Below are 26,583 nucleotides of genomic sequence, written 5' to 3'. Positions count from 1 at the left end.
TGTGTGTGTGTGTGTGTGTGTGTGTGTGTGTGTGTGTGTGTGTGTGTAGGTTTGACCCTTGGTTATCATGTCCTAGTCACTAAGGAGTCATTAAGGAGACTGATTAAATAAAGCCACCTTTACAGGGGCATCATCCTAGGGAGCCTTAAGCACCACCTATACCCCCCCCCCCCCCCGCAACACACACACTTAGTCTTTAGAACAAAACTCCTGTCTCAAAGGAGAGAGAATGCATTGGGATGCTGAGTTATACAGCTAGAGGCCGGCCCCAGTGGCATAAGGTTTAGTGTGGGGAGACACTCATTTATGGGTCTCTTGTGCTCCTATACATCTTGCCGGGTGTGCCAAGATTGCGAGGCCTTGAACATTCTTTATCTGGGCCATTTTTCAAGGTTTGTTTGCAGCATGTAACCTTGAGGGACGAGGTAATGTCTCCTCCAAGATAGAGAGCAGGTTTTCTTACGCGTTTCTATAAAGAGATGGGTTCCTCTGGCTCAGTATTCCTCTCTTGTAATGCAACCCACTTCCTGTGCATCCATCTAGGTCCACCTGTTCTGCCCCTGAGGGAATTGAGGCTCTGTGATCCATGCTAACCCTCTGGCTACTGCTTTTGTTGTGAGTAACAAAGTCTTTTGTCTCTGACTCAAGAAAGCATTCATGAAATTGTGGCAAGTTAAATTGTTAGCTTGCAGATAGGATAACATCTCAGACCCTTTGCACACCCTGACAGTTAATGTGTAATGCTGTGGTTGCCTTTTCCTTCCCCTGTCTCTTCTGAAGATATAGTTCTTCTTGCTGGAATATCCTACTACTGTATACCATCCTCATGTGTAGGCCAAAGTCTGAGTAGAAGCCTTCTTTCTAAAGATCTCAAGAAGCATAGCCTGTTATTGGCCTCTAAGAAATAAAATGCCATGCATAAATCCCTATTGTGCCAGGTCTTCTCTGTCATGGGTATACTTGATAAGTCTTGATTTTTTCACCCCTTGTTGTCAGGGTAGAAAGAATCTGATGCGTGGCTAATGCTCGGTGCCTGGGTCTCACATGTCCCATTTTTTGAAATCATGTATTGGGGAGGAGAAGTTCAGGTATATTATTAAGTACGTACTTCTGGGCCCTGTCCTCAAATTCAGATTCAGGTTACTCTGGAAGCTGTGTCTTTGGAAGTTACTTTGATGGCGGGGCACCAGACACGGATTTGTAGGCATTGCTGTTGTTTTACAGGTACATGTGGACACACACAGGGATGAGCTGAGGAGCAATTGCCTCTCTCCCTCCCAGTTCTTTTCCAGCAGGAACTACTCCTGTTTGTTTTGAGAAGGAATATGGGTCCTCTCCAGCTGGGAATACCCCTTCTCCAGCTGAAATGGTTGCTGGTATTATTATGTCCTACTTCTGAGGGGCCAGCCTTGCAAACACAGCTACAACTATCTAAACCATCACCAACAGCAGTTCTTCATATGGTAATTGACTCCTATGTACTGGGTACCTTAAATCTATGATCTTTAAGTTCATAGCAACCATGAGAAGTGGGTATCGTACTGCTCACTCTATACCCAAGGAGAGAGGAACGAACTCAACAGGACTCATCACTTCTGAGTACCCAAGCTAGGAGCTGAGTACCAGACCCAGAGCTGTCTGAGTTTAAAACCTTTCCTTCTTGTTCTGGTACCTCTCTAATCCTACTTTCTTCATAAAGACTCAGCAAGATGAGATGTGGTCTGTGAAATTCATAAAGACTGTAATTCTGTACTTCAAACACCTCTGAAGAATCTATATCACTTATAGAATATAGTCTAGTCTTCCTGTCTTTCAGTCAATTCCTCTTTCTAGCTACCTTACCTACTATTTACCCACAAACAGACCTTAAACCGTAGCCAAATGTAAATATTAATAATTCCCTGTAGTGTTATCAGTTTTTCTCACTCAGTGCTTTTAATGAGGTGCCCCCAGATTCAAATAGTCCACATTTTCTTAAAATCCCACCCACCTTTAAAGATCTCAAATCAAATATTACCTCTGTGAAGCCATTCCTGATCCCACAACTGAATGTGAACTTTCTCCTTTTTTGACGTGACAGTTCTATGTTTAAGGTCCTGATTGCACACTGCCTTAGTGCACCTACCTTATTATAGACTATGTGCTTCTGAAAAGAAGGTTGTTCCAGAAGCCCAGATCTTCATGTGCTTTGGATCCATATATCCTGCTGCCTACTAAGTATCTCCCCCTGGGAATCCCAGACTCCTTTTGCTCCATCAGTTGTTACATCCATTCATTTAATCCTGTTGTGTCTATTGCTTGAATACTTCTCAAATCTAATACTTGGCCTCCATTTCTGTTGTAATGTCCCAAGTCCAGGTGACCATCATTTGCCACCCAGATTACCATGGCAGCCTTCCTTCTAACTGACCTCCAGACTTCCAGGTTTGCCTCATCTAAATTGATCCTCAATACTAGAATCAGAGGGAGCAATGCAAAAATTGCAAATCTGACATGTCAGTCTCCTGCTCAGAAAACTCTCAAGCTCAGAAATTGCCTTTAGGATAAAATCTAAACAAGTGCTTTACATGCCTTTTCTTTGGGTGAGTCTTTTATACCTCTCTAGCCATATCTTTCACAGTTTCTCCCTCTTATCCTTTATGCTTTGGCTATTCTAAACCCCATTCAGTTATTTAGATAAGCAATGCTCATTCCCACATATTGTGGGCACTGCTTCTGCCCCTTCCCCAGCGCATACATTTTTGCCTGATCACTCCTCTGCTGTATCTCGGTTTAGATAAAACTTCTGAGACACTTTCTCTGACCTCACAAAGACTGGACTTGGTGCTCTTCAAGGTCCTCTTTAACACTCTCTGCTCCCCCATCACAGCAAAGTGTTAGAATTTCTGCTTTAGTGGCCTGTCTCCCTCACTGTACTGATTAGAATGTATCCATTAAAACCTAGATGTCTATGGAATTCTTTCCTGCATGGTGTTTGGGCCTTATGTTATTATGATCCTCCATGGAGCCCAGTGCATGGAAGACATACTAAAAAATTGTCCTTTTGCTTATTTGAAAAGAAAGCAGGTATTTCCAATCTTAAATGCTTGCAACCAGTCACACAGATTATTAGAGATATTCTTGAGTCTTAATTGCCATAGTTTTTGGTTGGTTTTTGTTAAATTAATGCTGTCTTGGCGGCAAGCAAGGGTTAATAGCTATTTAAAAAGGACCCAGAGAAAGTAGGGAAGAACATGTCTGTGTTCATGATGACATTAATTTATGAGGAAGGGTTGGAGGAGCAAAAGCCAATCAAATACTGGTTGCCAAATGATCATATATCACACAATTTACGAGGCAGTCAAAAGTGTTATTAAATTGGAGACCGGAACAACCTTCTTAATTCATCCTTATGACAGTGATTGTAATGACTCTAAGAACCTGGTTTAACCTGAGTTCATTTATGAAAGGTCTTTCATTATTAAGCATTACATTTATTGAATTTAAAAGAAAGCTTGTCCTAAAATATATACAGTTAAAGCATAATAAAAATGCCTCAATAATAAATCCATATTCAATACCTGGGTCAACATCAGCGTCTGTTGATGCTGGCATGCAGTGGATTCTGGTTTTCAAAAATCTGATATCAGTGCATTTTTCTCTATAAAACAAAATAATTTTCAGATTTCACTTTAGTAATTTTGCTTTTTTTGTCTTCTGTTTTATGCTCCCGTGGCCCCAGCATCTCTTGCCAGAGCCTCGTTTTTCTATTCTGGTAACCCTGGAGAAGTTGCTGGGCAACAGTGGGCGCCTCCTTAGTCATTCTGCTTTGCAGGTGAAGCCAGCACCCGTAAACCCAAGAAGAGCCCTGGTTAAGGACATGGGCTTGTTCTTATGACTGTTTTGAGTCTCACTGATCCCTGGCCTTGCGGACTCAAGTGAAAACTGCAAATACAGCATCACCTTCATTTCTGGTGTTGGCTCCTAAGGGGCTGGGACAGTGTTGGGTACAGTAAGCTTGCAGTAAGCTCCTTAAACTGGCCTTTAGCCCCCAGCTCTAAACACAAAATGAATGCTCAATAACTCTTACGGCGTGAGTAAAAAATACTTTTATTTATTCTATTTTTTGATTTCTTGACTTCTGTAATCCACTAGTTATGCTGTCAATTCAAGACTGATGCAGATAAGGACCAACCTATGGTGAATTTCTCCACTGGGTCTGTCCTGCTCAGGGCATTGCTGTACTTTGCTGGAGTCATCAGGGCCGGATGGGCTGTGCCAAATCTTGTGTGTTCTGTGTGCTCAGGCCTTCGTTCTTAGAGCAGTAGCTCCCTCAGTGGCTGCTCATCAGTCTGTGGTAGCAGAGTTTCTGTCATCGTGTTGGGGTGGCTCTTAGTCTTCTGCAAAAGCTAGGCACCCTGGAGAATAAGGTAGCTTCTAGAGTCTCAGATGAGATTCTTTCTCCCAAATGAATACATTTATAAGGGCTCTCAAATTGGGGCATGGGCTCTGAGAGGGCCTGGTAGCAACTGGCTTAGATTGTGGCTATGTGATCTGAAAAGGTTAAACAAACAGGCCTCAGCATGTGCATGAGACCACACTTAATAATTTTCCATACCTTTCCTACCATTCTTCCACTCTGCTTCTGGATCCATGCCACTTTTATCCCCTTGGTGATGCCACCTGGCTTTTGGTTGGAGGGTTGGAAGCAGGGAACCAAAAAGAGTCTAAAAGTGTGATGTCTGAGCTGAACTTGAAGAGTGAATAAGAATTCTTTATACAAATAAGATTAGAAAGATGATTTGGGTAGAAGCAACAACTTAACCCAAGGCAAGGAGATGAGAAATAATAAGGAATATATGGAGAATTTCCTTGAAGTAAGTGGGAGGCAGGAGTGGATAGAATTGAGGATACAGAGTTAAGACTGAATTATTGGGGACCTGTTAGGTGGTGCTAAAGATCATAGACTTTGTTCTGAAGTTAATGAGGAAATATTGGAGGGTTTTAAGTGGTGGTGTGTAATATGGTCAGGTCTTCATTTTTGAAAGGTCACTCACTCTGGCTGCAATGTGGAGGATGGAATTGAAAGCAGGAGTCTGAGGAATTAGGAAACTGATGCAGAAAGGTCGTTAAGAGACTCTGAGGCCCCCTGTGGATGACTTCCCTCTGCATCTCAGAGGACAGGTTTCCATCAGGTCACATGGTACCTCAGGCACCTTAGGCCTCTCCACCATCCAACGTGCCATGCCATGTCCTCTTCAGTGAAGTCTGGATCTCAGCCCAGGGAGGGGGATATTTATGATTGCCCTAGCTCAGCCCCTAGGAATAGTGGCTATTCATTATGTTTGCTATCCCAGTATTCTTTAGGGTTCTCTTTCACTCTTACTAGACAATTTCCCCTTTTTTCCCCAATCTCATGTTAATACTTCTTTATATTAAACTTCAAATTACCATTTGAATCACCATGTAGTTTCTGCCTCCTGATTGGACCCTGAATGATACAGAAGTGCTCCCTCCTCTTCTATTTTCCAAGAGTGTTTAAGATTGATATTATTTCATTTTAAAAATTCGTTCACAATATTTTCTCATTATTCTTTTAAAGTCTGTAGGATCTGTAGTGATATCACCCATTTCATTCCTGATACTGGTATTTTGTACTTTCTCTTTCTTCTTGATAAGTCTAGCTAGGGGTTTATCAACTTCATTAAACTTTCCAAAGAACAGACTTTTGTCTTTACTTTCTCCTTTATCTCTTTCAATTTCATTGAATTCTGCCCTTAATTATTATTTTATCTTCTGTTTATTTAGGGTTGAATTTCTTCTATTCTTTTTCTAGCTTCTTAATGTGGAAACCTAGATAACTGATTATTTTATAATATAGGCATTTAAAGTGGTACATTTCCCTCTAAACACTGTTTTATCTGCATAGTACAAATTTTGATATGTTGTGTTTTCATTAGCAGTCAGTTCAAAATATTTTCTTATTTCTCTTGTGATTTTTTTCTTTGACTCATGGGTTATATAAAAGTATATTATTTAATTTCTGATTGTTTTTTCCCCTAGATATCTCACTGTTTATTGGTTTCTAATTTAATTCCTTTGTGATCAGAGAAATACTCTATAAAATTTCAACCTTCTGAATGCTATTAAAATTTATTTTATGGTAAAAAAAAAAAAAAAAGAGAGACACTGAGGCCTGAGCTAGAGCAATGCGATGGAGAGGAAGAGATGCTACTCCCATTCTCCCATTCGGTTCTTGTGCTCTCTAATTCTTCATTTCTACTGAGGTGTTTGTGATTCCATTGCAGGCTATCTCCCTCCCCACCCAAAGAGTGATCAAAGCTTTGTGATAAAAGGTCAACCTCAATATTAAAATGTCAAGAATCAGTAATGAGTGGAGCAGTAGTTTCAGGAGAATGCAGGCATTTTAGGGTCCCTAACATCATACTGTGTTGTTGGTTGTCCTGGTTATTTGTTCATAAGACCTTTCATGGCTCTGATCCAGGGTGACTTTCAGGGCCTGATCTATAGGTGCTCTGTATCTCTCTGCTTCATCCTGAGCTGCTCACCCAGCATATCTGACATCTCCAGGTACACTTACAGCACATGGAGAGGCTCCAAGGAGCTGCTAGAATCTAGTCCAAAATGCTCCTTATGAGAAATGGATGCCCATTGTTGTTCTCTGCTTCCACCAGCAAGCGTTGGGGACATTTGTAAAATTTGCTTGTCAGGTAACCCCATGTTTAGAGCTATTACTTTGATTGTTCCTAAAATTTTAGAACCTGTGACCAGTGATTTCTTCTTATACCTAAATATGAAAATCTCTCCAAGAATATCCTTGCTAATGTCCAGCATATGCTTGAAAATGTCCATCAACGGGGAACTTACTATATTTAAAGGAAGAACTTCTTACATTAGGATAATCTGTCTCTACTTACACTGTTAAAAAATCTACATCTTTGTACTTTGCATACATTGAATTTTATTCTATTTTCTGAACCTACTAGAACACAACAGAACTGAGCATATTCATTGTCAACCTTCATGTTTTGCAGAGTCTTCTCTTCCTGAGGGTAGACATCCTCCATACCTGGGATTATTTCCCAAATTATGTGGTTTCTAATCTCTCTACTATTTTCACTTTTCTTTGATATACTTCTTTTTAGTGTGGGCCCATCTAGATGGGGCAATTAGCGTTCTTATAAATAATTCGATAAACCTGGTGGGCATCATCTGACAGTGATCTGAGGGGCAAAGCTCTGAGGGAAAGAAGCACAGGATAAGAAAAGGAGACAGGGAGGATGGGTTAACATTCAGGTCTCTCTCTTACACTGCAGACAGGCTTCTGCAATGTAGCAGTGTGGGGAGGGAGCAAGACCATAGTCAACTGCAGGCTGCCGTCATTCCAGCTTTGCATTGATAACTCATTTGGTAAGAGGCACTCAAATATAAAACCCGAAGGAAAGCTTTTGATGGATGTGACTTGGGTTATGACATCATCCCTGAGCCTATCATTGCAGCTAGAGGGATGGGGTATCACATTGGGTGACACCTGTATTGTCAGACTTTCCTGTAGGTGGGGAGCAGGGGAAACACTGTGGTCTGAAGTAGGGGAAAGGCAAGTCCTCCGAAGTAAGAGGAGCGGTTTCCAGGAGAAGGGGGAAAGGATGCCTTGTCATTAAAATCGATTGATGTTCCCTACAGAGATTGAGGAAGAAACAGAGGTGGAGAGAGTGACTGAAGGGAATGCCAGATAAACTTATTCTTAAACTTCACAATTTAGCCAAAGTCATTGGAAGAGCCTAGTTTTAAATGCCAGAGATCTGATCCTTTAAAACTTTTACTCTGCTCCTTCAAGAATGGCACCCACACAGCACTGGGGTGTGTTTCCTGGAACAGCTTGTATAAAAGCAGGCTCCTGGGAGTCTGAGGTTCTGTCCAGGATAGATAATGGGACATTTTGGCTGTGTCCACCATCACTCAGATGATTCCCATTCTTCCCACAGAGTAGGGAGTATGTCAACAGGCTACTGAGATGATGTCCAACACTGTCTTCTAGATGGAAGCTGGGAAGAGAGGCTATCATCTGGTCCTGGCTCTGGGACCCTGGATTTTTATCCACGCTGAAAAATCCTCTTTGATTTCAGTTCACCTTTACATACCTAGCGTTTGACCTTATAACTGAATGGCCACTTAAAGAAAATCTTAATAAGAAATTCCAGCCCAAATATCCCCCTAATGTGATGTTTTGAAAAGTTGTTTCAGCCTCTTTAAGCTTAATGCCTGCCTGTACTTGATTGTAATGATTTTCTCAATACCTCATCTCCCCAGAGCATTCATACATTGTAAGGACCTTCTCTTTGCTGCTTAAGCTATTTATTAATCATATTCTTTCCTATTCAGCCCTAACCAGGAGAAATGACAGTTTCAAGCATTTCTCAGTTACCCACTGTAAATTGGCCCAATTATTATATGATCTTATAGACTATTCCTTGGGGTGTTTCACACACTCCAGCACTGTAATTGGTTTGCTAAAAAGGAAAATGGAGAAAGAAAAAAACCCTGGGTCTTAATGCTGTGCTGTGGGGTTTTCTTGGAGCCTGTTTTCTCTTAAATGGTTAAAGGAGTTTTAGGTGTATATCATTATTGCAGCAATCACATTTAATGAACACAAATGTGCACCACAATTTTAGTGAGAATATCCCATTTTCGACATTTATAAACCTGGAAATTGAGGCTCTTTCTCTGTCTTCCCACGCAGGGAAGGCTGTGGGATTGAAAATCTAAATTGGATGCTGTAACCATTCCCTAAAGAGTGGAAAATATCCCCCTAACAATCAGGATACTTGAGCATTATTTATTTTGTCTTTCTAGAAATACCTCTGAGGTGACTAGATGTTTGCCCAATATCCCTGCCTCATCCACAGAAGGAGAAGCCATTTTTAAGCTTTATAACTTGGGGAGTTGAGGGAACACAGTGCCCTTATGAGATGCCAGAGGCTGAGCCTTGGGGACATGTGGATGGAGAGCAGGGGAGGACAGTGGGGGTGTAAACTTCATCAAGCAGGTGATTTCATGGATTGTATCCTAGAGTGGTCGTCACCACTGAGGATTCCAGGAACTAGCACGCTGTGCCCTGTGGCTTTGGGACCTGGATTTTACATCATTGGGATATTTTTGGAAAAGCAAATTACAAGTTGGAAATGGTACTATGTGAGAGAGTTAAGGAAGCCTCCCACTTGTCTTAACATTTCCAACTTCCTTCAAGACACAGTTCAGGTTTTCTGCTGTCCCAAAAGTCATTTTTGAATTCTAGGCTGAATTAGTGACCCTCAGCACCATATGCCTTCTAGCACCCATGACATTGTATTGAAATGAAGTGCTTATGTCCAGTTTCCTTTCCAAGGCAGGGACTGTCTTATTACCCTGTGTATCCCTGACACATGGCACAGGGCCTGGTCCTGTAGGTACTTAATAAGTATGGAATCTGATGTGGGCTTAGGGCTTGGTATCCAGGAGAGCCCTCTCAGCAGAACCACAGTAAAGTTTTCATAGTCATAGACTACATGGGGCAGAGGGCGAAGGATTTTTCTCAAGTGATAGTTTCCTTCTGGGGTTTTGATAAGGAATGCAAAAAAAGAGGGAGCTGCTATTTTGGGACGTGGGCCTAGCCTGCTACATTAGCTTTGCAGGGGCATGGGGGGCAGTTGTAGCGCCAGCAGAGGTGTGCACTGGGCTTATGGAAGCAGAAAGGTCTCCTAGATGGGGTAAGGGGAAGGCAGACTGGTGTCAGGAATCCTAGACAAAGACCCTCTCCTCAGCACTCAAAGAGCTGCTGCTCACAGGTTATGCTTGGTGACATTGGTGGCCCCTTTGTAATCTGCAGGAGTTTTGCTGACTCCCCAAGTTATTTGGGGGCATCCTCTTATTCTTAATGTTGGAATGGGTCCCTTTAGAGACATAGCCCAGTAGTCATTGCCTCCTTTATTAGATCATGTGGCCTCCTTGGCATTGCTATAAATGTAGAATGATGGGTAACTAGCTGACCTTCTAAGGCCCCAGTGCCAGGGTTAGAATGCCAGGTCTTTTCCTTAAAGTTGCCACAGTAATTGGTCTCATCTATTAAACATACTCTATCATCCTTCACTGCCGTGCATTTACTTATGCATTGTGGAAGGGTTTAAATAACAACTTTTACTTCTAAAAGCCTTTTCCAAGTCCTCCAGCATTACTAATAGAAATCCCAAGGAGTAAAGCCTATATATTAAAATAGAAAATAAAAAATGTATAAACTGCACCAAGCCAATGTGATGGAAATCTTGCCAAAAACATAAAAATGCATAGGTATAATATTTTATTAAACTTAAAGAAACACACATAAATTCCTCTGTGGGATCCAAGTATATTAGTAATAGACATACCATAAAACTCAATTACTCGACAGTCCTAAGAGAGAACACAGACCAAGAAAATGCTGCCATTTTAAAGGAAACATTTCAAAACGAGAGAAAAAAGACATTTACTATATGATTGCAGCTGGGGAAATGGCAGTGATGTAATCAGTAGCCACAAGTCACTTCTGGGCAGCTCCCGATCTAATGGCAACAGTGGGGAGCTCTGTTCCTCAGGGCTTTCAAGAGAAACAGGACCAATGATCTGTGTCTACATCTATATGTCTATATATCTGTATCTATATCTGTATCTCATCATAGATGTGTATATATGTATATACATATGTGTGTGTATATACATAGAAACGATGTAGGATATATAGTATATATATAAATATATAGAGAGGTATATGTATAATAAATATATATATATATATATATATACATATAGTATATATATTGAATTGGCTAACATGGTTATGGAGGCTGAGAAGTCCCAAGATCTGCAGTTGGCAGGTTGGAGACCTAGGAAAGCCAGTGGTGTAAGTTCCAGTCCAAGTCTGAGTCCGAGTTTGAAGGCAGGAGGAGACTGATGTCCCAGCTTGAAGACAATCAAGCAGAGAGAGAGAATTCTTTCTTACTCCGTCTTTTTATTGCATTCAGGCCTTCGGCAGTTTAGATGAAGTCTACCACATTGGGAAGGGCAATCTGCTTTACTCAGTCTGCTGGTTCAAATGTTAATCTTACCCAGAAACACCCTCATAGACACACCTAGAAATAATGTTTAACCAAATATCTGGGCACTCTCTGACTCAGTCAAGTTGACACATTAAATTAACCATTACAGGGTTTTCAATGCTTACAGGGTTTTGAATGCTCCAGGGCAGGAAGAACTCCTGATTTTACAGGGGTGTCTGTACAATACCATAACGTTCAAAAACAATTCTTGGGGCTGAACATAAGGTAGGCACGTGGCATTGATGGCTTAACTTATCAGTATGCATTTTTCTTCTATCCAATATTTTGCACCTAAGTAATTCTTCTAGATGTCTGGGTATAATTTGTATTAAAAATACATTTTAAAAAACAGATGAATTGATATTGGAAGAAAGAATTTGATTCCTACTATAGAATGTTGCTTTTTTCCAGAAGAATAGACTCAGAATTAGCAAATGGAACCAGAATCCCTAATAACCCCCTTGATTCTATGTTTCTCACAACTCATAGAGTTGCCATGAGCCTTCCATGCTACTGTACTTAGTATATACAAATTTGCAAGGTGAAGAGCCAATTCATTTGGATAGATTTTGTAAGGAATAGTGACTCTTTCAATATCCTCATCTGCAAGCCCAGAGGTATCATGGCCTAGACCTAGAGAACCTTACAGATTGGAGGACTGAGCTTAAAAATCAAGAACTATGTGAAAAGAGTGACTTTTCTTTCTGTTGTCCCACCATGAATGCATCTTGGGAGATGGGTTTAGATGGCTTGGGTGGGAAAATGGCATTTGTATAACAAGACTCTGCTAGGATGGGGTAAAGGTAGCCAGAGAACCAACAACTGTATTTTCATGAATCAGGGCATGTTTCTTGAACTTGGGTGCCCATTTCCCTGAAGATATGCAAAAATACAGAACAAACATGGCATCTTTTTGAAGCAAAAATGATTTTATATTCAAACAGTTACTTTACTGAGTAGAATACAAAATTCACAAAAATTAAAAAAAAATTCCTACATGTAAGTTCAAGGAAATTCCATGCTTGAAGTCACCTGCATGGGTTATATATACTCTTCCCTTGGGGTACATGTATACCTTCTTCTGTACTTAAAGAGATTTAGTTGGAAAAGTTTGAGAGCTCTGGCAAAGACCATTTGCAGGTAAGAGGCTTGGTTTCTAGACTCAAACATTTTGTTGATTTGCTGTCTGACTCTGAGCAATACCCCTATCCTCGCTTTACCTGCACTGCACCTGTAAAGCTGAAATAAAGTTGTATTTGTCTGGATGCTTCAGGCTGAACCAAATGATCTCTTGAACATCTCTGAGCTCTTGGCTCTTTAATTTCCACTGGGCTTGAAAATAAGGAAGAACTCTCAGAGCATTGGGGGTATGGTCCATTTTCTATACCATTCAACCAAGTTTTTGGATTGTCTTCTTTGGAATTCCCCCCAAAGAAGCAGGAGCTCACTGCTGATGCAGAACACTTCCTATCTCCCCCTTCATTATACACACATTTCTCTTTCATTGGAAAAGAGTGATGGCAACCACCGAGCAGGTGACAAGCTCCAGTCAGCCTAGAGCGGGTAGCTGTGGAAGCACACGCCTTATTAAACATAACCCATGACAGATTGAAGTGCTGTGAACACTTGCTAAATGATTTGGCAAAGACACAGATCCTTTTGCCAAGTAAAGTCTAGAAACTACAAATCTGATATAGAACAGCGTTATACTGAGGGCTTAGCTGCTTTGGAGATTCTAAAATGTATCACACTACTGACAGGTTTTTCAGATATTTACTCAGAAAATGGATCCTTTATAGGATTCCAAGTCATCTTTGTTTTGGGGAAATCAAATGTGAGTGTAAATTCAGTAAAATGTAGGAAAAACACATTTGGGCTGTTTGGGGTAATCCAATTGTGAATGCAGCCGGCAGCTTCCCCGAGTTGTTGAACTATAGGAGAACTTGAGGGGTCAGCTCTGTAGACTCTCACTTCTAGGGAAGGATAAAGATGGGATACTGACTTTCCATTTGTAGCTGTGCTAGTGAGATCTTTTACCCTACAGGGGTGAAGTGGAAGTCCCAGCCTTACCCAAGAGCTCCACATTCACTGCGCTGCTGTATTCTGGGCCAATCCATTATATAGTACTGGTCCCAACTCCAGGCATTGTCATTGTGACCCAAGGACACTACCTTTGCCTTGACTGAAAGCCTCTGCATTTATTCACTTGTATATTCAATAAATATTTTTGGGCACATACCATGGATTTCGAACACCTAATTCTTCCCTTTTACTCCTTAAAGTACATTTAGCATACCTACTGACATCTAGTGGTTTGAGAACCAGGAAATACTTGGTTCCCTGACACCCTACTATATGTCACCCTATGACACCCAGTACTTCCCCTATAGTAGCACTTATCATACTGCATTGTAGCTTCTTCTTTAATTGCCTGTCACCCCTGCTAGATTGGAAGCTCTGTGAGGGCAATGATGGTGTCTCCCTTCTTTATTGTTGTATCCCTAAAGCTTACATTTCTGTGTACCTAATAAGCGCCCAACAAATACTCACTGATTAAAAAAATTAATGCTGGGCTTCCCTGGTGGCGCATTGGTGGCGGATTCCTTGGGAATCCGCCTGCCAATGCAGGGGCCGCAGGTTCGAGCCCTGGTCAGGGAAGATCCCACAGGCCACGGAGCTACTAAGCCCGTGCGCCACAACTACTGAGCCTGCACTCTAGAGTCTGTGCTCCACAACAAGAGAAGCCACCACAATGAGAAGCCCGTGCACCGCAAGGAAGAGTAGCCCCTGCTTGCCGCAACTAGAGAAAGCCCGTGTGCAGCAACAAAGACCCAACACAGCCAAAAATAATAAATAAAATAAATAAATTTATAAAAATAAATAAATAAATGCTTTATTGCCTTTGACTTTCTGATCAATTCCAGCAAAAGTAAAGCAGGATTTTCCAATCATACTCATATCTTCTTCTTTGATGCCCCCAATATTTTAGACTCAGGGTAAGTCAGAGGGCTGGGATCAAATTAGATCCACTGAGAATGTGTATTTGGCTACTACCCAGAATGATATGTGATTCAGGGAACTAATTTCGCTTCAAATGACAGTGAGAGAAAGCAAATACAAGTTAGAAATGCGATTTGGTAAGATGAGAAGAAATAATTTACATACAGAACCACAATTTTGTCCTAATAAATTCTTATTTAGGCTTGTGGTTTATTGCAGAATGATATTGTATTATCATCTTCTGTGAAATATGGAGTGTATGGTCAAAACAACCAACTTTGCCTTTAGCAAATTCTTGTGGCCTCATGAAAACATAAACAGTTCAGTTTAGACTGTTTTGTCGATAAATACTGACTAGTTAGAAGCAAAATATATGGCATATACATTTTAATGTACGATTCACTGACAATTGTGATTGCTTGAAAATGCAACTGAATTTGGGGAAATAAAGAAAATTGTGGAACTTGAGAAAAAATTTTTGAACCATGCCACACTTGTGTAATGATTAGTGAAAACTTTTCTCTTTTTCTTTACACGCAAGGCCAAATGCATGCAAAGCTGAATCGATGGTTTCGTACCTTAAAGACCATTGTCTCAGTGAGAATCACACATATAAACCTGGAATTACAGTGTCCTGTGCTCTGAGAGAGTTTTAGGCAGAATATTGAGGGAGCACAGGGGAGAGAACGAGACTCATGTAAGAGCTGACACCCAAGCTAAATCTTCAAAGCTGAGTTGGAAGTGTCCAAGTAGAGAGGAGTGGACAGGGTGCTTTTAAGCAGAAAGCAAAAAATGTGTAGACATGAAGGTATCAAAGAGATTGGTGTACTGAGGAACGTCCAGGAGTGTGTTGTGGCTAAAGAGGAGGGATGACCTCATGAAAATATGAACAATGCAGGTTACAAGAGGGATAGAGGATGAGGTGAGAAAGGTGGTTTGCTCTGAGCCATGAAGGAGCCTGGGTGCCAGGGTCAAGAGTGAAGTGCACAGATGATAAGAGCAAAGAACATTATGTGGAGATGGCAATGCTAAGGAATTGCAATTCCAATTCAGTTAACAAGACCTTTTATAACCTAAATAAAGTAGCAGTTGTGAAAGACAAGGACCAGTTATCCTAACTAGGGGCCAGGAAAGGCTTTCTGGAGGGGTCTATACCTGAAGCATAAATAGAGTCAGAGGAAGCAAGGAGGAAGTAAACTATTCCAGGAAGAGGGACCATCTTGTAGAAAGTGATGAGTTAGGGAGGGGAAAAGAGAGGGAAGAGGAAGTGAGGAGAGGGAAAGTAAGGAATTAGAAGAGAAGGGAAGGGAAGGGAGGGAAGGAGAGGAGAGGGGAGGGGAGAGGAGAAGATGGGAAGGGTGAGGGGGACAGGAGGAGAGGAGATATATTCCCAGAGCTGAAAGTCCTTGAGTATGGCAGTAGGATGGGAGCAGAAGTTAGTTAAGGAGAGTTGGAGGAGAGGACCTTTGAGATGAAAGTGATGGCTATATCAAACAGGCCCTTGTAAGCAATCTCAGGATAGGGGAACCTCTGAAATATTGAAAGCAGGGAGGTGATGTGATCAGACTTACAATTAAGAAAGATCACTCTAGAGAGTTGATTGGAGACCCTGTGGATCAATTAGTTAGCTGTTTCAGTAGTCTAGAAAAGAGGTGATGGTAGCCCAAACTATGATATTTATTGGCAAGAGAGTTGAGGACATTGTCATGACAGGAACTACAGGAGGCCAGTGGAGTTTAAATTCTATAAGGAAGAAAGTGAGGATGAGAGAGAGACGACAGAGAGTGAGATTTGCTGGTGGGAAAGGACTGAAAAGCTCCCCGAGATTGAAGATTGGCTGTGGGAGGGATCACTGTAAGAGTATGGTGCTCAGAAGGCGTATCTAATTTAATTTTTATTTTAGAAGTGGAGTGGTTCTTGGCAATAATAAATTGTCCATGATGTGGGGAAGAGAAATGGAGGAGAAGGAGCCCAGGGGAGGAGACATGCGCTGAGTGAGTGCACGGTTGGAAGGCCATCCACCTGGGCCTGGGAGAGTTGTAGGTAGAGAAGAGAACTTGAAGGCCAGCTGCTACAGTCTCTGTTGACTAAGACATGATATGGGCGTGGAGAGGTGATGATGAGGGGCAGAAAATGGTCCATAAACAGAATGACACAAATCTAGAAGGAGCAAAGGGCTTTTGCGAGAAAACAGTGGAGAAATGGTCCAGAAATAGAATTGAGCAGCTAGCAGAGCATGTGCAAGAATGATTTGTCTCAAATTGAAGTGATTCCTCAGGAGAAAGCCACATTTTACATAAGGCCAGAAGGTGAAAGGAGCTGTTGTTGAAAAGACCTGGATTGGGGTTCTGGAGAACACAGGTTTAGGAACGAAAGGGGGAGCTGCAGGCTGGGTAACTAAAGTTAACTGGGATATGAGGAATGTGGGGTTGAGAACTGTAAGGTTTCTAAAACTGCTAGGAGAGGATTGCTCAAACTTTTGGAGAGGATTAGCTATGCATACTTTTATTAAATGTGAAAATAAGAGGCTACCAGTTTCCCTAAGTGGACTTTGTATATTTAGAGCTGGAGCCATGGCTTTGTGGTGCTGCCAGCTGGCCTTATCAAAGATCAAGGATGCCACCCATAGAGCACCTCGAGATCTGTGTCCTGGGCACAAGCTGTTGGCTGTATTACTGACCCGTCTAATTGGTGCATAATGATGATAGGTCTAGATATGGTGTTGCAGTCACCAGGAAAACTCACCCTGAAAAGATTTCTTTCTATCTCCAGATCTTTTTCAGAGACTTCCTCAGCAAAGACACATTTTCTGTTTTCGTGTATTTAAAGGAATAAGCTCTAACCTTGAGGGAAGATAGAATCAAAGATCTGGCAACATTTATCATAAATAATGAATGAAAAAACATTAAAAAAAATAATTGGGAAAAATTAAGTATCAGTGTAGTACTTGTGCAGATTGGCTCATGGGAGTTGTAGTAGGTTTGTCTCACTGATGAGCTGTCTGTATGAAATCCTCCTCACATGGCACCCTCCAGGCACTGCTTAGGTTCTCCCTGTCTCGGTAGCTCCTTCTGTTTTCCTCCTCTGGTCCCTGAGTGAGTGTTCCCCAAACCTCAACTCTCAAGCTTGTAAGTTCTTTCAAAGGTTTGTCTTTCACGCTTTCACTATTTATTTCCAAACCTCTATAGCCCATTCCTTTCTCTGACCCAGAATCCAGACTCTTACTACCAGAGGCATACCTACAGAACACCTTTCCTGGAATGTACAGTTACTGTCTTCTCATCAAACTCATTTGGAATCTCAACTCATTATCTGTCTTCCCGAATTCTCATTCTCTTTCAGGGGTGCTATTATCATCCTGGACATCCAGGTCCCAAATCTTTCTCTATGTCATTCAAACTGTTTCTAGGTCACACCAATTCTTTTTTTGCATTTCTTTGTTGTTTTGCTCTTTTCACTCTTTCTCTTTTGATTCCACTGCCATGTGACCAGTCCCTAATTCCTTTTCCTCACCCACAAATCTATCCTGATCTCAAATGCCAGTCTTCTCAAAGCATTGATTTTGTCCCTACTCTACTAAAAGAAATCCATGGAATAGTCTCTGTATCTCTCTCTACTGTCTCAGTCCTACATTATAAGGACCAGCTCCATTTCCACCTCCTGTAGGAAGCAAAAATTCCCATCCAAAACTCCATCTCTCCATCTTGGCATCTGCTCCAAAAAATCCAACCTATGAATGCTGGTACTGGGAGTGATCCAGGGAAGCAGATGATAAGATGAAGTTTTAGATCGCTAGCTACCAGGCTGCAATAAAGACCCAGTCACAAGTGCACAGATAGCCCCTGGCCAAAGATATCACTCCACTTGTTAAAATTTTCACTAGTGGTGAAATGAGATGGTGAACTGGTGGAAGGGAATGTACTAGCGTGCAGGATATAACAGGCTTTTGAGATCAATGTATGAGATGTATAAATAGTCTCTATTAGGGTGATAGGATTAGATGGCTATTGTCAAATGTCACTGATGCTTTACAGAAGGATAATGATCTGCTGAAGGTGAGTAAAGGCAATATAAAGCCAAGTATGAAAGCCAGAGGGCATCTTTGATTGCATACAGAGAAGCTCTTATTTTCAAAACCAAGAAACAGAGCTAGGACTTAACAGTGATAGTGGCTGAACTTCAAAGACTGTTAAATGCCCAAACATGGCAGGTCTGTTATGTTAAAGTCCACCCAGAACTACGATTATTGCCTGAAGAGGTGGTTAAGTCTCTAGGAAGAAGGACCATGTAGCCCCATGGCATACATATACAGTAACTGTTTCCCGAGTCCTTCTCCAAAGAGATCTAAGGTCATTTACATGGGTAACTATGCTCTGGGGAAAGAGGAGTACCAAGACATTCCAAGGGCACAGGATTTGAATTGATATTGACTCCCAGAGACCCTAATTATATGGTCCTCCTGTTAGAAGAGGGGCCTGTGGGGTCCTATACAAGGTCTGATGTTCATTTTCCCATCCTCGAATATACAGTTGTTTTGACATAGTTGGCAGTTTGGTGTAGCCACCATGTTGAGTCATTAGTCTGTGGGGTCAAAGCTACCATAGAGAAAACGTCTGACCTACCCCTCACCCCTCTATGCCCCTATAGCCAAGATAGTGAATTAAACCCAATATTGCATTCTAGAGGGGATGGTTGAGATTACTGTCATACTTAAAGCATCCAAGGGGTGCAGGTGGTGGTCCTCATTGTATTTCCATTTAGTTCATGAGTCTAGCTGCAAAAACTATATGGAGCTTGGAGAATGATGGTGGATTACTGCAAGCTCAACAAAGCAGTAGCCACAATCACAACTGCCTTTCCAGATGTGTTATCTTTGCTAGAGCAGATTAATATAGACTTAGGTTTATGGTATGCAGCTATTGATTTGGTGACTGGCTCTCTTCTATCACTGTTACTAGGAAGGTTTAGAAACAGCTCACATTCACATGATAGGAAAGGGATAGCTGCATGCATTTATAATTTTGCTCCAGGGCTGCACCAACTTTTCCTGCTCTTTATCACGATATAAGCTGAGGAGCTCTAGACCAGTGCTATCAAATATAAATAAAATGTGAGTCACACATATAATTTAAATTTTCTAATAGCCACAGTAAAAAGGTAAAAAGGAAACAGGTGGGGGCTTCCCTGGTGGTGCAGTGGTTGAGAATCCGCCTGCCAATGCAGGGGACACGGGTTCGAGTCCTGGTCCAGGGAGATCCCGCGTGCCGCAGAGCAGCTAAGCCCATGCGCCACAACTACTGAGCCTGTGCTCTAGAGCCTGCGAGCCACAACTACTGAAGCCTGCGCGCCTGGAGCCTGTGCTCCGCAATGGGAGAGGCCACCACAGTGAGAGGCCCGTGCACCACAAGGGGGAGTAGCCCCCCGCTAGCTGCAACTAGAGAGAGCCCGCGCGCATCAACGAGGACCCAGCGCAGCCAAAAATAAATAAATTAAATAAATAAATTTTAAAAAAAAGGAGACAGGTGAATTAATTTTAATATATTTTATTTAACCCAAGATTTCCAAAATATTATCATTCCGTCATGCAATCAGTATAAAAATTATTAGTGAGATTTATTTGTAAGATGTGTTCTGTACTCACAGCATATCTCAATTCAGATGTTAAATTTTCATGGGATATACTTATCTCATAAAATTTATAGTTGAAAACGCAGATTCACATGCATAAGTTGTTCTAAACATCCTTAAAAGTTGGCCAGTAACTGAATCAACTATCAAAAAGAGTAATTTTCCTTTAATACCTTGATCCACATCGACAAAACTGGTTTATCATTTTTAAAGAATTGAGTTAACTGTGAAGCAAATGTGTATCAGTTTCAAAACTACGATTCTTAAAATTAAGTAAATTATTTTGTCAACTCATTATTATTAAAACTTAATTCAAAAATATAGTACACAAATTGAAAAGCAGCTACATTTATTAATATCGAAAAGTGTTCTTCAAAGTTTTTTATAGTTTTGCAAACAATTTACATACACTGTCAATTACAGTTAAAATTTCCATGTTGGTTAATGTTGGAAAAATATGTAAAATCATTTTTATTGATTTATATTACAAAAATTTTCAGTTTCAACATAAATTTGCATGCAGGTCCAGCTAGGTCACAAATAAACTTTTCCTTTCCTCGGAGCTTCAAAGTTAGTTTATTCATATGCAGTACCATATCAATGAGAAAGTGTAAATTTCACTGCTAACCTTTGCCTTTGATTAGTGAATATTTGGCAAGCATCCCTTTTGTCTCAAGGGGTTTATAGTTTATTAGTATTGGAAGTTATAGTTCTGGAAATCTTTGTACAATTCTTCCATGACTTAACCAATGAGAATAAGATCATTAAAGTTATTGTTGTATATTTTTTTTAACAACTATGTTAATGGTACTTTTCCTAGAGTTTGTTTCAGAAAACTAAACACAAATATCTCCAATATATGTCATACAGTGGGATAAATCTACAGGGAAATATCAGTGTCTTGTTTCAAAATTCTAGTAAGTCCAATTTTGACTTAACATAGTTGGAGCACCATTCATAGCCTTAGAAACTAATTTTTCATGTCTAGATAAAAATATTCTTTGAGAGATGTAAAACATTTACAGATACCTGTGCCATGAGTCTGATATTTTAGGTTGCAAATTGATATGTGTTTATAAATTTGGAAGGAGAATTGAGAGAAAATACACTAAAGTATTGATTGGGTGGTATCTCTTAATATTGCATGGCCTATCTAAATCTAATGAAAAGTACTTGAATTTTTCAAATTTTGAATCAACTGATTTTTGATACTGTTGGGAAAGTTTATTATTCTAATGATAATTGTTTGCTTAATTGAGGATCTGTCACTTTTTATAAAATATCTGTTTTTTTAGATTTTTCATACTATTTTATAACAAACTATAACTGGGCAGTGGTGAATAGAAACAGATGGAAAGGTTAGGACCAAAGAAGTCTGGGTTAATGGCATATAGATAGATAAATGGGAGTTGTCATGATGTGTGGAGATTTTTATACTGCCCATTAATGCCCACCAGAGAGCATGCACCACAGAAGAGACACTAAACAACCAAGTGGGCAAAATTACTGATCCAGTTGATGTAGGCCAGCTTCTGTCATCAGCCACCTGAATATTGGCATGATAGACACATTAACAGAATAGCCGCTGTGATGGCGCATACGCACGGGTTCAACAACATGAGTTAAGATTTTCCAAGACTGATCTGTCTGTTGCTGCTGCCAGCTGTCCGTCATGCCAGCAACAGAGACCAATGCTGAGTGAGCATCCAAATGAGCACTGTTCCTTGAAAATATCAAGTGGCCATTTGATCAATATGACAACATTGTGCCCCTTTCATTCTAAGAGGCTAGTTCACTTTCACAGGAATAGGCACATATAACTTGTTTAGGTATACCCTTACTGCCTGCAGGGCTTCAGCCAGCCCCACTACTCATGGGTTTATGTAATCTTATATCAGAGAGAGAGAGACAGAGACACAGAGGGAGAGGGGAAGAGGGGGAGGAGGGGGGTGGCAGAGAGAGGAAGAGAAATATTGAGAATTCTGCATTCCCAGAACTGAAGGGAGTTCACATGAATGCCTGGAGAACCAGAGAAGGAGTTGGAAAAAGGGAGTTGGGAGATGAAATTGGAGAGGTCATCAAGGAGTTAAGTCATGAAAAGCCTTTGTTAGCCATACTAAGAAGTTTTGGCCGTATGGATATGGGCAACCAACAAAGGGTTTTAACAAGGCAAGTGACATCATCAGATTTTGCCATGAACTTCTTATCTTGGACTTTACTTCTTACCTTGTTTGATGAGAAGAGGAGGAATGTGAAGTTCTGAACTAAATGTGTGAGCCAGGCCTCTGTCCTATTTATCATAGAAGAAAGCCCTCTCATTATTATAATGAGACACTTGCCAAGATTATATATTTTTTTCAAGTAACAAAAACACACAAATGGGGGTGGGGTGTCTTTGCCTGCCCATATTTGTAAAAGCTAAGACAAGAACATAGAAATGCTCAAAGAGCATGTTTGAATACATTTCTTTGTAAAACATGACAGAAAGGAGTGATTATTTAAATTGGACAAGACTTTGCATTCCTGGCTCCTTGGTGGCAGTGGCTTTTGTCTGAACTCTCTTACTAGAAAAATGTCACAAAGGATAAAAAATGAGTGCAATAAGTTTTATTCAATTTCAGAGTCTATTATATATTCTGTTTTACACAAAGCATATAATTTTAAATTTCATAGATAGGCACACTGAACATACACTTGGTAGATATACAGCTACTTGTACGGGTGAAATTGAAACCCTCCAGGGAGGAGGGTACATTAATAATTGCATTCTTGTAAGGCAGAACAGCCATCTCACATTCCAAACAAAGCCCGGCCAGCACGACAGTGATTCATGGTCATTTATAAAAACTGATGACCAGTCACCAGATCTTAAAGCCATGGCAACCTTTAGTTTTCAGTCTCATAAATAATAAAGCTCCCTTTTGTTTAACACATGAGGGACCTCTTTCCCATGAATGAGTTAGTAAACAAAAAAAGATAATTTTCCATGTCTGGCAGCATGCATGAAAGCTGATGAATACATATATGATAAATATATATTTCAGTAGAAAGAAAATATTAATGCATATATATTTATATGGAGTTTCCTTTCACTGAGCTGTTGATCCAACAGGGGAAAAGATCCAGAACCTGACTGCTTTGTTTTAGTGCCCCAAAGACAAAATTTTTCCTGACAGGATAGTTTAAAATATTCACTTTATTAATCCTAGATAAAATCAGTATTCATATTTAGCTGAAATGGTTCTTAGCAAGATATTAAAATAACAGTTTATGTATTTCATAGTGAGAAATAAGAGATTATAACAAGCCTGATTTGTAGCTTAATCTCAATGCTTGGTAAAGATATTAGACAAATCATTCATCAATTTTCGATCACCCAAAAATCCCAAAACACCGAGTAGAACCAGCATGACTATATCTCTAACAGGTTCTGCCGGGGCCCCTTTCCCCTGTTTCAGTGGTTGAGTGACAATGCAGGTAGATAAGAGAAAGTAACAAGGTTCTTTCTCTGCTTCGCCGACACTTGTTCTGTCAGTGTCTGTTGTATGCTCCAATGAGACAGTAACTTCTCCAAGGTCAGCTTGAAAACCTGGAAGTGTGTGCACCCATCATGTAGTCAGAAGTACTTATGAAGGGAGGTAAAGTCCAACACTTGGTAAAGTGATGACTGAAGGTGGGAAGATGGAGGAGGACAGGCAGATCTCTGTTGATTTTCCATGGTTGGTCTTGCATTTAGAAGAGTTCCATAAAACATTTTAATTCAGAGTGAGCTTAAGAAGTTTTAAAAATAATTAGTCCTAAATCAGGTGAATTTTGGGCCATGTTCAAGGGTATTATGTCCAGAGCTGAGCTACAGTTGAAATCTTGTTGACAGAAGTCTACCAGTATCTTTGGTCCCCATGTCATGAATAAGTAATTGTACATGTAGCATGTGTCTTCTCCTGCTCAAACTCTTGAGTCCTGCTTTGGAGCACTAGCCTGGACTTGGTCCTTCTAGAGCCTTGGGACTTTCATGACTGAGTCTTTATTAAAGGGATTAACTCCTTGTCGAGTGTCTGTGGGCTCCTGCTTTGTTACATCTCTTCCTTGTCCTTTGGCCAAGCCCTGCCCATTGAAGTGCTCCTGGGCTCGAGCCCCCTTTTCCTTTGTAATACAGTTTGATCTACTCTTATTGGAGATCTTGACTGGTGGTGTCATTAATGGTACACTGACTACCTTAGTCAAAAATGCCTGGGTTCCTTCCTTCTTGTCTGCTTGCTGTAGCATTTTCTAGTCAAATTTGAAAGGAGGTTTACTTGTGGAGGCAAAGGTAGTTCAAAAATTCAGTCCAATTCTGGCCACAAGAATGATTTTTAGTTCTTTTTCTGCACCAAATATATAATCCCTCCTGGTCTGTTCTAAGCTGTGTGAGCAGATGATTTCCAGTTTTTCAACGGCATTTTTAATAGTTGCCTTCTGGAATTCAGCTTTCAAGGGATTTCCTGATAAGAACTATGTAATCAGGATGGAATCTCTTATTAAAAGGACTTCCCTTTTCCAAATCTTGAAAAAAGTCTGTTTCTCTCTTCTCAAATTATCAGGCTATCTATCAATAATTGAAGGTGAGATCGAAACTATGACCTTGGCAGGTAGTGCAGGGGATTTGCTGAAGTTGTTCAATAGTGTGAGCTATTTTTTAGATTATGTGTTTTTGAAGTGTATTAAAAGTAAACTTCTTTTCACAGTCTTCAGGATCCTGGGAACAGGTTTATTTATTCAACAAACATTACACTTATTCACCAAACAGTACTATGAATGTAGAGGAAGAGAGCAAATTGAGGAAGTTGCCAGCTGCCCTTTCACACTGACTCTCTTTGGCACATAACTGGAGAAGGGTCCATTCTTGGCTGAGTTACCATACTGTCTCACAGTTCTATGTTTATCCCTTTGTAAATGATACACCAGGCCTAGTGTATACAGGCTTTCACCTGAATGACTTGAGAATGCACTAAAATGCAGATTCAGGGTCCAAGCAGATACACAGTCAGTGTCTAAATAGAAGGCTTGGAATGTGTGTTTTAACAAGTTCCCTAGGTGATTCTTATGGAAACTAAAGTGTGAGAATTACTGCCTCAGAAATTGTGGCTAGAGTCCTGCCTCCCTAACTAACTTAATAGCATGACCTTGGACAATCTAACCTCTCAGTACCTCTATTTCCTCATCTGTAAAATGTCATCTAACGATATAGTAGCTACCTCATGGCGTAGTTGCAGGGATCATATGAATTAATATAGGTAATTAATATATGATAATTGCTTAGACTAGTGCTTAGGAAGTGCTGTGTAGCTGTTTTGTATTATTATTATTAGCACTGTTAATAGTAGTATTGCTCGTAGCAGGAGATTCAGCTTGTAAGAGTTTCCCTGTGGAAAACCAATATTCCCAGTTTGAAGATTAGGCAGGGTATCACGAGGCAAGTTCTCCTCTCTTGTGCTTGACTGAGTTAGCATGATCAGGGGCCCCATTGTGAGGCTGGGGGCTGAGAGAGCACAGGGCAGTAGAAAGAGTGTGGTGCTTGAGGCCACCATCCGTTTGAGTCCCAGTACTGCCTCTGATGACCATGTGACCTGAGGCAGGAGCCTAGTTCCCTCACCTGTGATACGGAAGTAAGAAAATTAACATCTACTCTGTTCGCCTTTTTGGGCGTAGCTTTTGAAACAGATTGTTAAAATAGGGCTTCTGCTGTTGACTGCATTTGGGGACCTCATACCCTGAAACAGCAGTCCCCAACCTTTTTGGCACCAGGGACCAGTTTTGTGGAAGAAATTCTTCCACCGACCGGGGTTGGGGTGGGGGTGGGGGGTGGGATGGGGATGGGTCAGGCGGTAATGCAAGTGACGGGGAGAGGCAGATGAAGCATCGCTCCCTCGCCCACCGCTCACTTCCTGCTGTGCAGCCCTATTACTAACAGGCTGTGGACTGTGTTGGGGACCCCTGCCCTAGAGAGAGGAGAGAGACCACACTAAAGAATAACTCCATGATAAGTGGGTCACTCTTGGTCATCAACTTGCTCAAAGGTGATATATAGATAGATAGATAGATAGATAGATGCATATATGTATGAAAGAATTAGGAGAGAATGGAAAGTGAGGAGTTCTTTGGAGAAAGACTGTTAGTGTGCTATGCATTTCTTCTTCTCCTCTCCTCAAAGTCAAGTGGGCAGGGGCTTCAGAGAATGATCCAGGAAGCTTGCTGTATGTCTACTGAGCTTTGGGAGGGCCACTAGGGCATCATGTTGTGGAGTGAGATGAGCTCTGCAGAAAGTGCACTATTAGCTGTAGAAGCTGTGGAGGATCATGGTGGGGATTATCTGGGGATGGAACCAGAGAACTGCAGTCACAGCGTGAGGACAGGGAGGGGAATCTCCAAATGCCCACAAAAGCGTCACAGGAAAGAAAGGATCAAGTCCACATTTGGACAGCTGCCACACCCAGGGAGAGGCGGCGGTAACACCAGATTACACCTGTGCCTAACAAGAGAGGCCTTTCCTTGCCCTTCTTATCTTTTCTTCTTTCCCTTTACATGACTTTGGAGCGGCCAAAAATGGTCAGTGCAGGAGGAGGCAGAGCAAAAGCAGAGCTGAGTTGTCCGTGCGCCTTCAGCTCCCTGACGTAGGTTTTTGAGCCTGGCACAAACCCAGGCTCGGGGAGGGGAGAAATTTGACATTGAATGAGGATTTGAAACTTTAATGTTAGACTGGACTGGGGCTTTCAAAATCTTGAAGTAGCAGGAAAAGCTACAGGAACTCGCTGGGGTTTTATCCAGTGACAGAGAAGATTGATTCTACAGTGTTAGGTTTAAAGATAGG

This window comes from Monodon monoceros, unplaced genomic scaffold, assembly GCF_005190385.1.
Source record: "Monodon monoceros isolate NGI ecotype Baffin Bay Population unplaced genomic scaffold, NGI_Narwhal_1 Super_Scaffold_19, whole genome shotgun sequence".
NCBI classification, from domain to species: Eukaryota; Metazoa; Chordata; class Mammalia; order Artiodactyla; family Monodontidae; genus Monodon; species Monodon monoceros.
Note: the sequence above shows the minus strand (reverse complement) of the source record.